This window comes from Pygocentrus nattereri, chromosome 17, assembly GCF_015220715.1.
Source record: "Pygocentrus nattereri isolate fPygNat1 chromosome 17, fPygNat1.pri, whole genome shotgun sequence".
NCBI lineage: Eukaryota > Metazoa > Chordata > Actinopteri > Characiformes > Serrasalmidae > Pygocentrus > Pygocentrus nattereri.
Window position 1 is genome coordinate 3,988,361 of NC_051227.1, and position 15,345 is coordinate 4,003,705.

Sequence of the window (15,345 nt, forward strand, 5' to 3'; positions counted from 1 at the left end):
TGTTTTCCGGTGTTGGTGGTATAGTGGTTAGCATAGATGTTAACCAAGCAGTTGATCCGGGTTTGATTCCCGGCCAACGTAGCACTTTTGCACACCCACAATTCTATCTATCTATCTATCTATCTATCTATCTATCTATCTATCTATCTATCTATCTATCTATCTATCTATCTATCTATCTATCTATCTATCTATCTATCTAATGTAACATCAGTTGTTACCTTATTGGAGATCAATGTTGTACCAGATTGAGCCGCTAGAGGCAGAGTTTTCCCTCCTCGTTGCTCCAGATGTTTTCCAGCATTGGTGGTATAGTGTTTAACATAGCTGCCTTCCAAGCAGTTGACCCGGGTTCGATTCCTGGCCAAGGCAGCACTTTTGCACACCCACAATTCCCTGATGAAGAAATCAGTCTGTCTCTATCTATCTATCTATCTATCTATCTATCTATCTATCTATCTATCTATCTGTCTGTCTGTCTGTCTGTCTGTCTGTCTGTCTGTCTGTCTGTCTATCTATCTATCTATCTATCTATCTATCTATCTATCTATCTATCTATCTATCTATCTAATGTAACATCAATTGTTACCTTATTGGAGATCAGTGTTGTATCAGATTGAGCCGTCTGAGATCTGTCTGTGTGCCTATCTATCTATCTATCTATCTATCTATCTATCTATCTATCTATCTATCTATCTATCTATCTATCTATCTATCTATCTATCTATCTAATGTAACATCAGTTGTTACCTTATTGGAGATCAATGTTGTACCAGATTGAGCCGCTAGAGGCAGAGTTTTCCCTCCTCGTTGCTCCAGATGTTTTCCAGCATTGGTGGTATAGTGTTTAACATAGCTGCCTTCCAAGCAGTTGACCCGGGTTCGATTCCCGGCCAACGCAGCACTTTTGCACACCCACAATTCCCTGATGAAGAAATCAGTCTGTCTGTATCTATCTATCTATCTATCTATCTATCTATCTATCTATCTATCTATCTATCTATCTATCTATCTATCTATCTATCTATCTATCTATCTATCTAATTTAACATCAGTTGTTACCTTATTGGAGATCAGTGTTGTACCAGATTGAGCCGCTAGAGGCAGAGTTGTCCCTCCTCATGGCTCCAGATGCTTTCCAGCATTGGTGGTATAGTGTTTAACATAGCTGCCTTCCAAGCAGTTGACCCGGGTTCGATTCCCGGCCAACGCAGCACTTTTCCACACACACAATTCCTTGTTGAAGAAATCTGTCTATCTATTTAATGTAACTTCAGTTGTTACTTTATTGGAGATCAGTGTTGTATCAGATTGAGCCGTCTGATATCTGTCTATCTATCTATCTATCTGTCTATCTATCTATCTATCTATCTATCTATCTATCTATCTATCTATCTATCTATCTATCTATCTATCTATCTATCTATCTAATGTAACATCAATTGTTACCTTATTGGAGATCAGTGTTGTACCAGATTGACCCGCTAGAGGCAGAGTTTCCCCTCCTCGTTGCTCCACAGGTTTTCCGGTGTTGGTGGTATAGTGGTTAGCATAGATGTTAACCAAGCAGTTGATCCGGGTTTGATTCCCGGCCAACGTAGCACTTTTGCACACCCACAATTCTATCTATCTATCTATCTATCTATCTATCTATCTATCTATCTATCTATCTATCTATCTATCTATCTATCTATCTAATGTAACATCAGTTGTTACCTTATTGGAGATCAGTGTTGTACCAGATTGAGCCGCTAGAGGCAGAGTTTTCCCTCCTCATGGCTCCAGATGCTTTCCAGCGTTGGTGGTATAGTGGTTAGCATAGCTGCCTTCCAAGCAGTTGACCCGGGTTCGATTCCCGGCCAACGCAGCGCTTTTCCACACCCACAATTCCTTGCTGAAGAAATCTGTCTATCTATCTAATGTAACATCAGTTGTTACCTTATTGGAGATCAGTGTTGTACCAGATTGAGCTGCTAGACGCAGAGTTTTCCCTCCTCGTTGCTCTAAACGTTTTCCAGTGTTCGTGGTATAGTGTTTAGCATAGCTGCCTTTCAAGAAGTTGACCGCGGTTCGATTCCCGGCCAACGCAACACTTTTCCACACCCACAATTCCCTGATGAAGAAATCAATCTGTGTATCTATCTATCTATCTATCTATCTATCTATCTATCTATCTATCTATCTATCTATCTATCTATCTATCTATCTATCTAATGTAACATCAGTTGTTACCTTATTGGAGATCAATGTTGTACCAGATTGAGCCGCTAGAGGCAGAGTTTTCCCTCCTCGTTGCTCCAGATGTTTTCCAGCATTGGTGGTATAGTGTTTAACATAGCTGCCTTCCAAGCAGTTGACCCGGGTTCGATTCCTGGCCAACGCAGCACTTTTGCACACCCACAATTCCCTGATGAAGAAATCAGTCTGTCTATATCTATCTATCTATCTATCTATCTATCTATCTATCTATCTATCTATCTATCTATCTATCTATCTATCTGTCTGTCTGTCTGTCTGTCTGTCTGTCTGTCTGTCTGTCTGTCTATCTATCTATCTATCTATCTATCTATCTATCTATCTAATGTAACATCAATTGTTACCTTATTGGAGATCAGTGTTGTATCAGATTGAGCCGTCTGAGATCTGTCTGTGTGCCTATCTATCTATCTATCTATCTATCTATCTATCTATCTATCTATCTATCTATCTATCTATCTATCTATCTATCTAATGTAACATCAGTTGTTACCTTATTGGAGATCAATGTTGTACCAGATTGAGCCGCTAGAGGCAGAGTTTTCCCTCCTCGTTGCTCCAGATGTTTTCCAGCATTGGTGGTATAGTGTTTAACATAGCTGCCTTCCAAGCAGTTGACCCGGGTTCGATTCCCGGCCAACGCAGCACTTTTGCACACCCACAATTCCCTGATGAAGAAATCAGTCTGTCTGTATTTATCTATCTATCTATCTATCTATCTATCTATCTATCTATCTATCTATCTATCTATCTATCTATCTATCTATCTATCTATCTATCTAATTTAACATCAGTTGTTACCTTATTGGAGATCAGTGTTGTACCAGATTGAGCCGCTAGAGGCAGAGTTTTCCCTCCTCGTTGCTCCAGATGTTTTCCAGCATTGGTGGTATAGTGTTTAACATAGCTGCCTTCCAAGCAGTTGACCCGGGTTCGATTCCTGGCCAACGCAGCACTTTTGCACACACACAATTCCCTGATGAAGAAATCAGTCTGTCTCTATCTATCTATCTATCTATCTATCTATCTATCTATCTATCTATCTATCTATCTATCTGTCTGTCTGTCTGTCTGTCTGTCTGTCTGTCTGTCTGTCTGTCTGTCTGTCTGTCTATCTATCTATCTATCTATCTAATGTAACATCAATTGTTACCTTATTGGAGATCAGTGTTGTATCAGATTGAGCCGTCTGAGATCTGTCTGTGTGCCTATCTATCTATCTATCTATCTATCTATCTATCTATCTGTCTATCTATCTATCTATCTATCTATCTATCTATCTATCTATCTATCTATCTATCTATCTAATGTAACATCAATTGTTACCTTATTGGAGATCAGTGTTGTACCAGATTGACCCGCTAGAGGCAGAGTTTCCCCTCCTCGTTGCTCCACATGTTTTCCGGTGTTGGTGGTATAGTGGTTAGCATAGATGTTAACCAAGCAGCTGTTCCAAGCAGTTGATCCGGGTTTGATTCCCGGCCAACGTAGCACTTTTGCACACCCACAATTCTATCTATCTATCTATCTATCTATCTATCTATCTATCTATCTATCTATCTATCTATCTAATGTAACATCAGTTGTTACCTTATTGGAGATCAGTGTTGTACCAGATTGAGCCGCTAGAGGCAGAGTTTTCCCTCCTCATGGCTCCAGATGCTTTCCAGCGTTGGTGGTATAGTGGTTAGCATAGCTGCCTTCCAAGCAGTTGACCCGGGTTCGATTCCCGGCAAACGCAGCGCTTTTCCACACCCACAATTCCTTGCTGAAGAAATCTGTCTATCTATCTAATGTAACATCAGTTGTTACCTTATTGGAGATCAGTGTTGTACCAGATTGAGCTGCTAGACGCAGAGTTTTCCCTCCTCGTTGCTCTAAACGTTTTCCAGTGTTCGTGGTATAGTGTTTAGCATAGCTGCCTTTCAAGAAGTTGACCGCGGTTCGATTCCCGGCCAACGCAACACTTTTCCACACCCACAATTCCCTGATGAAAAAATCAATCTATCTATCTATCTATCTATCTATCTATCTATCTATCTATCTATCTATCTATCTATCTATCTATCTATCTATCTAATGTAACATCAGTTGTTACCTTATTGGAGATCAATGTTGTACCAGATTGAGCCGCTAGAGGCAGAGTTTTCCCTCCTCGTTGCTCCAGATGTTTTCCAGCATTGGTGGTATAGTGTTTAACATAGCTGCCTTCCAAGCAGTTGACCCGGGTTCGATTCCCGGCCAACGAAGCACTTTTGCACACCCACAATTCCCTGATGAAGAAATCAGTCTGTCTGTATCTATCTATCTATCTATCTATCTATCTATCTATCTATCTATCTATCTATCTATCTATCTATCTATCTATCTATCTATCTAATGTAACATCAGTTGTTCCCTTATTGGAGATCAGTGTTGTACCAGATTGAGCCGCTAGAGGCAGAGTTTTCCCTCCTCGTTGCTCCAGATGTTTTCCAGCATTGGTGGTATAGTGTTTAACATAGCTGCCTTCCAAGCAGTTGACCCGGGTTCGATTCCCGGCCAACGCAGCACTTTTGCACACCCACAATTCCCTGATGAAGAAATCAGTCTGTCTGTATCTATCTATCTATCTATCTATCTATCTATCTATCTATCTATCTATCTATCTATCTATCTATCTAATTTAACATCAGTTGTTACCTTATTGGAGATCAGTATTGTACCAGATTGAGCCGCTAGAGGCAGAGTTGTCCCTCCTCATGGCTCCAGATGCTTTCCAGCGTTGGTGGTATAGTGGTTAGCATAGCTGCCTTCCAAGCAGTTGACCCGGGTTCGATTCCCGGCCAACGCAGCACTTTTCCACACACACAATTCCTTGTTGAAGAAATCTGTCTATCTATCTAATGTAACTTCAGTTGTTACTTTATTGGAGATCAGTGTTGTATCAGATTGAGCCGTCTGATATCTGTCTATCTATCTATCTATCTATCTATCTATCTATCTATCTATCTATCTATCTATCTATCTATCTATCTATCTATCTATCTATCTAATGTAACATCAATTGTTACCTTATTGGAGATCAGTGTTGTACCAGATTGACCCGCTAGAGGCAGAGTTTCCCCTCCTCGTTGCTCCACATGTTTTCCGGTGTTGGTGGTATAGTGGTTAGCATAGCTGTTAACCAAGCAGCTGTTCCAAGCAGTTGATCCGGGTTTGATTCCCGGCCAACGTAGCACTTTTGCACACCCACAATTCTATCTATCTATCTATCTATCTATCTATCTATCTATCTATCTATCTATCTATCTATCTATCTATCTATCTATCTATCTATCTATCTATCTATCTATCTATCTATCTATCTAATGTAACATCAGTTGTTACCTTATTGGAGATCAGTGTTGTACCAGATTGAGCCGCTAGAGGCAGAGTTTTCCCTCCTCATGGCTCCAGATGCTTTCCAGCGTTGGTGGTATAGTGGTTAGCATAGCTGCCTTCCAAGCAGTTGACCCGGGTTCGATTCCCGGCCAACGCAGCGCTTTTCCACACCCACAATTCCTTGCTGAAGAAATCTGTCTATCTATCTAATGTAACATCAGTTGTTACCTTATTGGAGATCAGTGTTGTACCAGATTGAGCTGCTAGACGCAGAGTTTTCCCTCCTCGTTGCTCTAAACGTTTTCCAGCGTTCGTGGTATAGTGTTTAGCATAGCTGCCTTTCAAGAAGTTGACCGCGGTTCGATTCCCGGCCAACGCAACACTTTTCCACACCCACAATTCCCTGATGAAGAAATCTATCTATCTATCTATCTATCTATCTATCTATCTATCTATCTATCTATCTATCTATCTATCTATCTATCTATCTATCTAATGTAACATCAGTTGTTACCTTATTGGAGATCAATGTTGTACCAGATTGAGCCGCTAGAGGCAGAGTTTTCCCTCCTCGTTGCTCCAGATGTTTTCCAGCATTGGTGGTATAGTGTTTAACATAGCTGCCTTCCAAGCAGTTGACCCGGGTTCGATTCCTGGCCAATGCAGCACTTTTGCACACCCACAATTCCCTGATGAAGAAATCAGTCTGTCTCTATCTATCTATCTATCTATCTATCTATCTATCTATCTATCTATCTATCTATCTATCTATCTATCTATCGATCGATCGATCGATCGATCTATCTATCTATCTGTCTGTCTGTCTGTCTGTCTGTCTGTCTGTCTGTCTATCTATCTATCTATCTATCTATCTATCTAATGTAACATCAATTGTTACCTTATTGGAGATCAGTGTTGTATCAGATTGAGCCGTCTGAGATCTGTCTGTGTGCCTATCTATCTATCTATCTATCTATCTATCTATCTATCTATCTATCTATCTAATGTAACATCAGTTGTTACCTTATTGGAGATCAATGTTGTACCAGATTGAGCCGCTAGAGGCAGAGTTTTCCCTCCTCGTTGCTCCAGATGTTTTCCAGCATTGGTGGTATAGTGTTTAGCATAGCTGCCTTCCAAGCAGTTGACCCGGGTTCGATTCCCGGCCAACGCAGCACTTTTGCACACCCACAATTCCCTGATGAAGAAATCAGTCTGTCTGTATCTATCTATCTATCTATCTATCTATCTATCTATCTATCTATCTATCTATCTATCTATCTATCTATCTATCTATCTAATTTAACATCAGTTGTTACCTTATTGGAGATCAGTGTTGTACCAGATTGAGCAGCTAGAGGCAGAGTTGTCCCTCCTCATGGCTCCAGATGCTTTCCAGCGTTGGTGGTATAGTGGTTAGCATAGCTGCCTTCCAAGCAGTTGACCCGGGTTCGATTCCCGGCCAACGCAGCACTTTTCCACACCCACAATTCCTTGCTGAAGAAATCTGTCTATCTATCTAATGTAACTTCAGTTGTTACTTTATTGGAGATCAGTGTTGTATCAGATTGAGCCGTCTGATATCTGTCTATCTATCTATCTATCTATCTATCTATCTATCTATCTATCTATCTATCTATCTATCTATCTATCTATCTATCTATCTATCTATCTAATGTAACATCAATTGTTACCTTATTGGAGATCAGTGTTGTACCAGATTGACCCGTTAGAGGCAGAGTTTCCCCTCCTCGTTGCTCCAAATGTTTTGCGGTGTTGGTGGTATAGTGGTTAGCATAGCTGCTAACCAAGCAGCTGTTCCAAGCAGTTCATCAGGGTTCGATTCCCGGCCAACGTAGCACTTTTGCACACCCACAATTCTATCTATCTATCTATCTATCTATCTATCTATCTATCTATCTATCTATCTATCTATCTATCTATCTATCTATCTATCTATCTATCTAATGTAACATCAATTGTTACCTTATTGGAGATCAGTGTTGTATCAGATTGAGCCGTCTGAGATCTGTCTGTGTGTCTATCTATCTATCTATCTATCTATCTATCTATCTATCTATCTATCTATCTATCTATCTATCTATCTATCTATCTATCTATCTATCTATCTGTCTGTCTGTCTGTCTGTCTGTCTGTCTGTCTATCTATCTATCTATCTATCTATCTATCTATCTATCTATCTATCTATCTATCTAATGTAACATCAATTGTTACCTTATTGGAGATCAGTGTTGTATCAGATTGAGCCGTCTGAGATCTGTCTGTGTGCCTATCTATCTATCTATCTATCTATCTATCTATCTATCTATCTATCTATCTATCTATCTATCTATCTATCTATCTAATGTAACATCAATTGTTACCTTATTGGAGATCAGTGTTGTACCAGATTGACCCGCTAGAGGCAGAGTTTCCCCTCCTCGTTGCTCCACATGTTTTCCGGTGTTGGTGGTATAGTGGTTAGCATAGATGTTAACCAAGCAGTTGATCCGGGTTTGATTCCCGGCCAACGTAGCACTTTTGCACACCCACAATTCTATCTATCTATCTATCTATCTATCTATCTATCTATCTATCTATCTATCTATCTATCTATCTATCTATCTATCTATCTATCTATCTATCTATCTAATGTAACATCAGTTGTTACCTTATTGGAGATCAATGTTGTACCAGATTGAGCCGCTAGAGGCAGAGTTTTCCCTCCTCGTTGCTCCAGATGTTTTCCAGCATTGGTGGTATAGTGTTTAACATAGCTGCCTTCCAAGCAGTTGACCCGGGTTCGATTCCTGGCCAAGGCAGCACTTTTGCACACCCACAATTCCCTGATGAAGAAATCAGTCTGTCTCTATCTATCTATCTATCTATCTATCTATCTATCTATCTATCTATCTATCTGTCTGTCTGTCTGTCTGTCTGTCTGTCTGTCTGTCTGTCTGTCTGTCTGTCTATCTATCTATCTATCTATCTATCTATCTATCTATCTATCTATCTATCTATCTATCTATCTATCTAATGTAACATCAATTGTTACCTTATTGGAGATCAGTGTTGTATCAGATTGAGCCGTCTGAGATCTGTCTGTGTGCCTATCTATCTATCTATCTATCTATCTATCTATCTATCTATCTATCTATCTATCTATCTATCTATCTATCTATCTATCTATCTATCTATCTAATGTAACATCAGTTGTTACCTTATTGGAGATCAATGTTGTACCAGATTGAGCCGCTAGAGGCAGAGTTTTCCCTCCTCGTTGCTCCAGATGTTTTCCAGCATTGGTGGTATAGTGTTTAACATAGCTGCCTTCCAAGCAGTTGACCCGGGTTCGATTCCCGGCCAACGCAGCACTTTTGCACACCCACAATTCCCTGATGAAGAAATCAGTCTGTCTGTATCTATCTATCTATCTATCTATCTATCTATCTATCTATCTATCTATCTATCTATCTATCTATCTATCTATCTATCTATCTATCTATCTATCTATCTATCTAATTTAACATCAGTTGTTACCTTATTGGAGATCAGTGTTGTACCAGATTGAGCCGCTAGAGGCAGAGTTGTCCCTCCTCATGGCTCCAGATGCTTTCCAGCATTGGTGGTATAGTGTTTAACATAGCTGCCTTCCAAGCAGTTGACCCGGGTTCGATTCCCGGCCAACGCAGCACTTTTCCACACACACAATTCCTTGTTGAAGAAATCTGTCTATCTATTTAATGTAACTTCAGTTGTTACTTTATTGGAGATCAGTGTTGTATCAGATTGAGCCGTCTGATATCTGTCTATCTATCTATCTATCTGTCTATCTATCTATCTATCTATCTATCTATCTATCTATCTATCTATCTATCTATCTATCTATCTATCTAATGTAACATCAATTGTTACCTTATTGGAGATCAGTGTTGTACCAGATTGACCCGCTAGAGGCAGAGTTTCCCCTCCTCGTTGCTCCACAGGTTTTCCAGTGTTGGTGGTATAGTGGTTAGCATAGATGTTAACCAAGCAGTTGATCCGGGTTTGATTCCCGGCCAACGTAGCACTTTTGCACACCCACAATTCTATCTATCTATCTATCTATCTATCTATCTATCTATCTATCTATCTATCTATCTATCTATCTATCTATCTATCTATCTATCTATCTATCTATCTAATGTAACATCAGTTGTTACCTTATTGGAGATCAGTGTTGTACCAGATTGAGCCGCTAGAGGCAGAGTTTTCCCTCCTCATGGCTCCAGATGCTTTCCAGCGTTGGTGGTATAGTGGTTAGCATAGCTGCCTTCCAAGCAGTTGACCCGGGTTCGATTCCCGGCCAACGCAGCGCTTTTCCACACCCACAATTCCTTGCTGAAGAAATCTGTCTATCTATCTAATGTAACATCAGTTGTTACCTTATTGGAGATCAGTGTTGTACCAGATTGAGCTGCTAGACGCAGAGTTTTCCCTCCTCGTTGCTCTAAACGTTTTCCAGTGTTCGTGGTATAGTGTTTAGCATAGCTGCCTTTCAAGAAGTTGACCGCGGTTCGATTCCCGGCCAACGCAACACTTTTCCACACCCACAATTCCCTGATGAAGAAATCAATCTATGTATCTATCTATCTATCTATCTATCTATCTATCTATCTATCTATCTATCTATCTATCTATCTATCTATCTATCTATCTATCTAATGTAACATCAGTTGTTACCTTATTGGAGATCAATGTTGTACCAGATTGAGCCGCTAGAGGCAGAGTTTTCCCTCCTCGTTGCTCCAGATGTTTTCCAGCATTGGTGGTATAGTGTTTAACATAGCTGCCTTCCAAGCAGTTGACCCGGGTTCGATTCCTGGCCAACGCAGCACTTTTGCACACCCACAATTCCCTGATGAAGAAATCAGTCTGTCTATATCTATCTATCTATCTATCTATCTATCTATCTATCTATCTATCTATCTATCTATCTATCTATCTGTCTGTCTGTCTGTCTGTCTGTCTGTCTGTCTGTCTGTCTGTCTGTCTGTCTATCTATCTATCTATCTATCTATCTATCTATCTATCTAATGTAACATCAATTGTTACCTTATTGGAGATCAGTGTTGTATCAGATTGAGCCGTCTGAGATCTGTCTGTGTGCCTATCTATCTATCTATCTATCTATCTATCTATCTATCTATCTATCTATCTATCTATCTATCTATCTATCTATCTATCTATCTATCTATCTATCTATCTATCTATCTATCTAATGTAACATCAGTTGTTACCTTATTGGAGATCAATGTTGTACCAGATTGAGCCGCTAGAGGCAGAGTTTTCCCTCCTCGTTGCTCCAGATGTTTTCCAGCATTGGTGGTATAGTGTTTAACATAGCTGCCTTCCAAGCAGTTGACCCGGGTTCGATTCCCGGCCAACGCAGCACTTTTGCACACCCACAATTCCCTGATGAAGAAATCAGTCTGTCTGTATTTATCTATCTATCTATCTATCTATCTATCTATCTATCTATCTATCTATCTATCTATCTATCTATCTATCTATCTATCTATCTAATTTAACATCAGTTGTTACCTTATTGGAGATCAGTGTTGTACCAGATTGAGCCGCTAGAGGCAGAGTTTTCCCTCCTCGTTGCTCCAGATGTTTTCCAGCATTGGTGGTATAGTGTTTAACATAGCTGCCTTCCAAGCAGTTGACCCGGGTTCGATTCCTGGCCAACGCAGCACTTTTGCACACACACAATTCCCTGATGAAGAAATCAGTCTGTCTCTATCTATCTATCTATCTATCTATCTATCTATCTATCTATCTATCTATCTATCTATCTATCTATCTATCTGTCTGTCTGTCTGTCTGTCTGTCTGTCTGTCTGTCTGTCTGTCTATCTATCTATCTATCTATCTAATGTAACATCAATTGTTACCTTATTGGAGATCAGTGTTGTATCAGATTGAGCCGTCTGAGATCTGTCTGTGTGCCTATCTATCTATCTATCTATCTATCTATCTATCTATCTGTCTATCTATCTATCTATCTATCTATCTATCTATCTATCTATCTATCTATCTATCTATCTAATGTAACATCAATTGTTACCTTATTGGAGATCAGTGTTGTACCAGATTGACCCGCTAGAGGCAGAGTTTCCCCTCCTCGTTGCTCCACATGTTTTCCGGTGTTGGTGGTATAGTGGTTAGCATAGATGTTAACCAAGCAGCTGTTCCAAGCAGTTGATCCGGGTTTGATTCCCGGCCAACGTAGCACTTTTGCACACCCACAATTCTATCTATCTATCTATCTATCTATCTATCTATCTATCTATCTATCTATCTATCTATCTATCTATCTATCTAATGTAACATCAGTTGTTACCTTATTGGAGATCAGTGTTGTACCAGATTGAGCCGCTAGAGGCAGAGTTTTCCCTCCTCATGGCTCCAGATGCTTTCCAGCGTTGGTGGTATAGTGGTTAGCATAGCTGCCTTCCAAGCAGTTGACCCGGGTTCGATTCCCGGCAAACGCAGCGCTTTTCCACACCCACAATTCCTTGCTGAAGAAATCTGTCTATCTATCTAATGTAACATCAGTTGTTACCTTATTGGAGATCAGTGTTGTACCAGATTGAGCTGCTAGACGCAGAGTTTTCCCTCCTCGTTGCTCTAAACGTTTTCCAGTGTTCGTGGTATAGTGTTTAGCATAGCTGCCTTTCAAGAAGTTGACCGCGGTTCGATTCCCGGCCAACGCAACACTTTTCCACACCCACAATTCCCTGATGAAAAAATCAATCTATCTATCTATCTATCTATCTATCTATCTATCTATCTATCTATCTATCTATCTATCTATCTATCTAATGTAACATCAGTTGTTACCTTATTGGAGATCAATGTTGTACCAGATTGAGCCGCTAGAGGCAGAGTTTTCCCTCCTCGTTGCTCCAGATGTTTTCCAGCATTGGTGGTATAGTGTTTAACATAGCTGCCTTCCAAGCAGTTGACCCGGGTTCGATTCCCGGCCAACGAAGCACTTTTGCACACCCACAATTCCCTGATGAAGAAATCAGTCTGTCTGTATCTATCTATCTATCTATCTATCTATCTATCTATCTATCTATCTATCTATCTATCTATCTATCTATCTATCTATCTATCTAATGTAACATCAGTTGTTCCCTTATTGGAGATCAGTGTTGTACCAGATTGAGCCGCTAGAGGCAGAGTTTTCCCTCCTCGTTGCTCCAGATGTTTTCCAGCATTGGTGGTATAGTGTTTAACATAGCTGCCTTCCAAGCAGTTGACCCGGGTTCGATTCCCGGCCAACGCAGCACTTTTGCACACCCACAATTCCCTGATGAAGAAATCAGTCTGTCTGTATCTATCTATCTATCTATCTATCTATCTATCTATCTATCTATCTATCTATCTATCTATCTATCTATCTATCTATCTATCTAATTTAACATCAGTTGTTACCTTATTGGAGATCAGTATTGTACCAGATTGAGCCGCTAGAGGCAGAGTTGTCCCTCCTCATGGCTCCAGATGCTTTCCAGCGTTGGTGGTATAGTGGTTAGCATAGCTGCCTTCCAAGCAGTTGACCCGGGTTCGATTCCCGGCCAACGCAGCACTTTTCCACACACACAATTCCTTGTTGAAGAAATCTGTCTATCTATCTAATGTAACTTCAGTTGTTACTTTATTGGAGATCAGTGTTGTATCAGATTGAGCCGTCTGATATCTGTCTATCTATCTATCTATCTATCTATCTATCTATCTATCTATCTATCTATCTATCTATCTATCTATCTATCTAATGTAACATCAATTGTTACCTTATTGGAGATCAGTGTTGTACCAGATTGACCCGCTAGAGGCAGAGTTTCCCCTCCTCGTTGCTCCACATGTTTTCCGGTGTTGGTGGTATAGTGGTTAGCATAGCTGTTAACCAAGCAGCTGTTCCAAGCAGTTGATCCGGGTTTGATTCCCGGCCAACGTAGCACTTTTGCACACCCACAATTCTATCTATCTATCTATCTATCTATCTATCTATCTATCTATCTATCTATCTATCTATCTATCTATCTATCTATCTATCTATCTATCTATCTATCTATCTAATGTAACATCAGTTGTTACCTTATTGGAGATCAGTGTTGTACCAGATTGAGCCGCTAGAGGCAGAGTTTTCCCTCCTCATGGCTCCAGATGCTTTCCAGCGTTGGTGGTATAGTGGTTAGCATAGCTGCCTTCCAAGCAGTTGACCCGGGTTCGATTCCCGGCCAACGCAGCGCTTTTCCACACCCACAATTCCTTGCTGAAGAAATCTGTCTATCTATCTAATGTAACATCAGTTGTTACCTTATTGGAGATCAGTGTTGTACCAGATTGAGCTGCTAGACGCAGAGTTTTCCCTCCTCGTTGCTCTAAACGTTTTCCAGCGTTCGTGGTATAGTGTTTAGCATAGCTGCCTTTCAAGAAGTTGACCGCGGTTCGATTCCCGGCCAACGCAACACTTTTCCACACCCACAATTCCCTGATGAAGAAATCTATCTATCTATCTATCTATCTATCTATCTATCTATCTATCTATCTATCTATCTATCTATCTATCTATCTATCTATCTATCTATCTATCTAATGTAACATCAGTTGTTACCTTATTGGAGATCAATGTTGTACCAGATTGAGCCGCTAGAGGCAGAGTTTTCCCTCCTCGTTGCTCCAGATGTTTTCCAGCATTGGTGGTATAGTGTTTAACATAGCTGCCTTCCAAGCAGTTGACCCGGGTTCGATTCCTGGCCAATGCAGCACTTTTGCACACCCACAATTCCCTGATGAAGAAATCAGTCTGTCTCTATCTATCTATCTATCTATCTATCTATCTATCTATCTATCTATCTATCTATCTATCTATCTATCGATCGATCGATCGATCGATCTATCTATCTATCTGTCTGTCTGTCTGTCTGTCTGTCTGTCTGTCTGTCTATCTATCTATCTATCTATCTATCTATCTAATGTAACATCAATTGTTACCTTATTGGAGATCAGTGTTGTATCAGATTGAGCCGTCTGAGATCTGTCTGTGTGCCTATCTATCTATCTATCTATCTATCTATCTATCTATCTATCTATCTATCTATCTAATGTAACATCAGTTGTTACCTTATTGGAGATCAATGTTGTACCAGATTGAGCCGCTAGAGGCAGAGTTTTCCCTCCTCGTTGCTCCAGATGTTTTCCAGCATTGGTGGTATAGTGTTTAGCATAGCTGCCTTCCAAGCAGTTGACCCGGGTTCGATTCCCGGCCAACGCAGCACTTTTGCACACCCACAATTCCCTGATGAAGAAATCAGTCTGTCTGTATCTATCTATCTATCTATCTATCTATCTATCTATCTATCTATCTATCTATCTATCTATCTATCTATCTATCTATCTATCTAATTTAACATCAGTTGTTACCTTATTGGAGATCAGTGTTGTACCAGATTGAGCAGCTAGAGGCAGAGTTGTCCCTCCTCATGGCTCCAGATGCTTTCCAGCGTTGGTGGTATAGTGGTTAGCATAGCTGCCTTTCAAGCAGTTGACCCGGGTTCGATTCCCGGCCAACGCAGCACTTTTCCACAAACACAATTCCTTGCTGAAGAAATCTGTCTATCTATCTAATGTAACTTCAGTTGTTACTTTATTGGAGATCAGTGTTGTATCAGAT

General features: G+C 40.3%; 8 non-coding genes across 8 annotated transcripts; all 8 read left to right on the forward strand.

Annotated features, from left to right (window-relative positions):
• Positions 1-1,795: 1,795 nt before the first annotated feature.
• trnag-ucc lies at positions 1,796-1,867 on the forward strand. Its single transcript has one exon. It is a non-coding gene; the product is annotated as a tRNA-Gly (tRNA).
• Positions 1,868-5,017: 3,150 nt separating this feature from the next.
• Positions 5,018-5,089, forward strand: trnag-ucc. The gene has a single exon. It is a non-coding gene; the product is annotated as a tRNA-Gly (tRNA).
• A 615-nt stretch (positions 5,090-5,704) lies between these two features.
• On the forward strand, positions 5,705-5,776 carry trnag-ucc. Its single transcript has one exon. It is a non-coding gene; the product is annotated as a tRNA-Gly (tRNA).
• A 1,241-nt stretch (positions 5,777-7,017) lies between these two features.
• Positions 7,018-7,089, forward strand: trnag-ucc. Its single transcript has one exon. It is a non-coding gene; the product is annotated as a tRNA-Gly (tRNA).
• A 2,811-nt stretch (positions 7,090-9,900) lies between these two features.
• trnag-ucc lies at positions 9,901-9,972 on the forward strand. Its single transcript has one exon. It is a non-coding gene; the product is annotated as a tRNA-Gly (tRNA).
• A 3,210-nt stretch (positions 9,973-13,182) lies between these two features.
• trnag-ucc lies at positions 13,183-13,254 on the forward strand. The gene has a single exon. It is a non-coding gene; the product is annotated as a tRNA-Gly (tRNA).
• A 591-nt stretch (positions 13,255-13,845) lies between these two features.
• Positions 13,846-13,917, forward strand: trnag-ucc. Its single transcript has one exon. It is a non-coding gene; the product is annotated as a tRNA-Gly (tRNA).
• Positions 13,918-15,174: 1,257 nt separating this feature from the next.
• trnae-uuc lies at positions 15,175-15,246 on the forward strand. The gene has a single exon. It is a non-coding gene; the product is annotated as a tRNA-Glu (tRNA).
• The last annotated feature ends 99 nt before the right edge of the window (positions 15,247-15,345 follow it).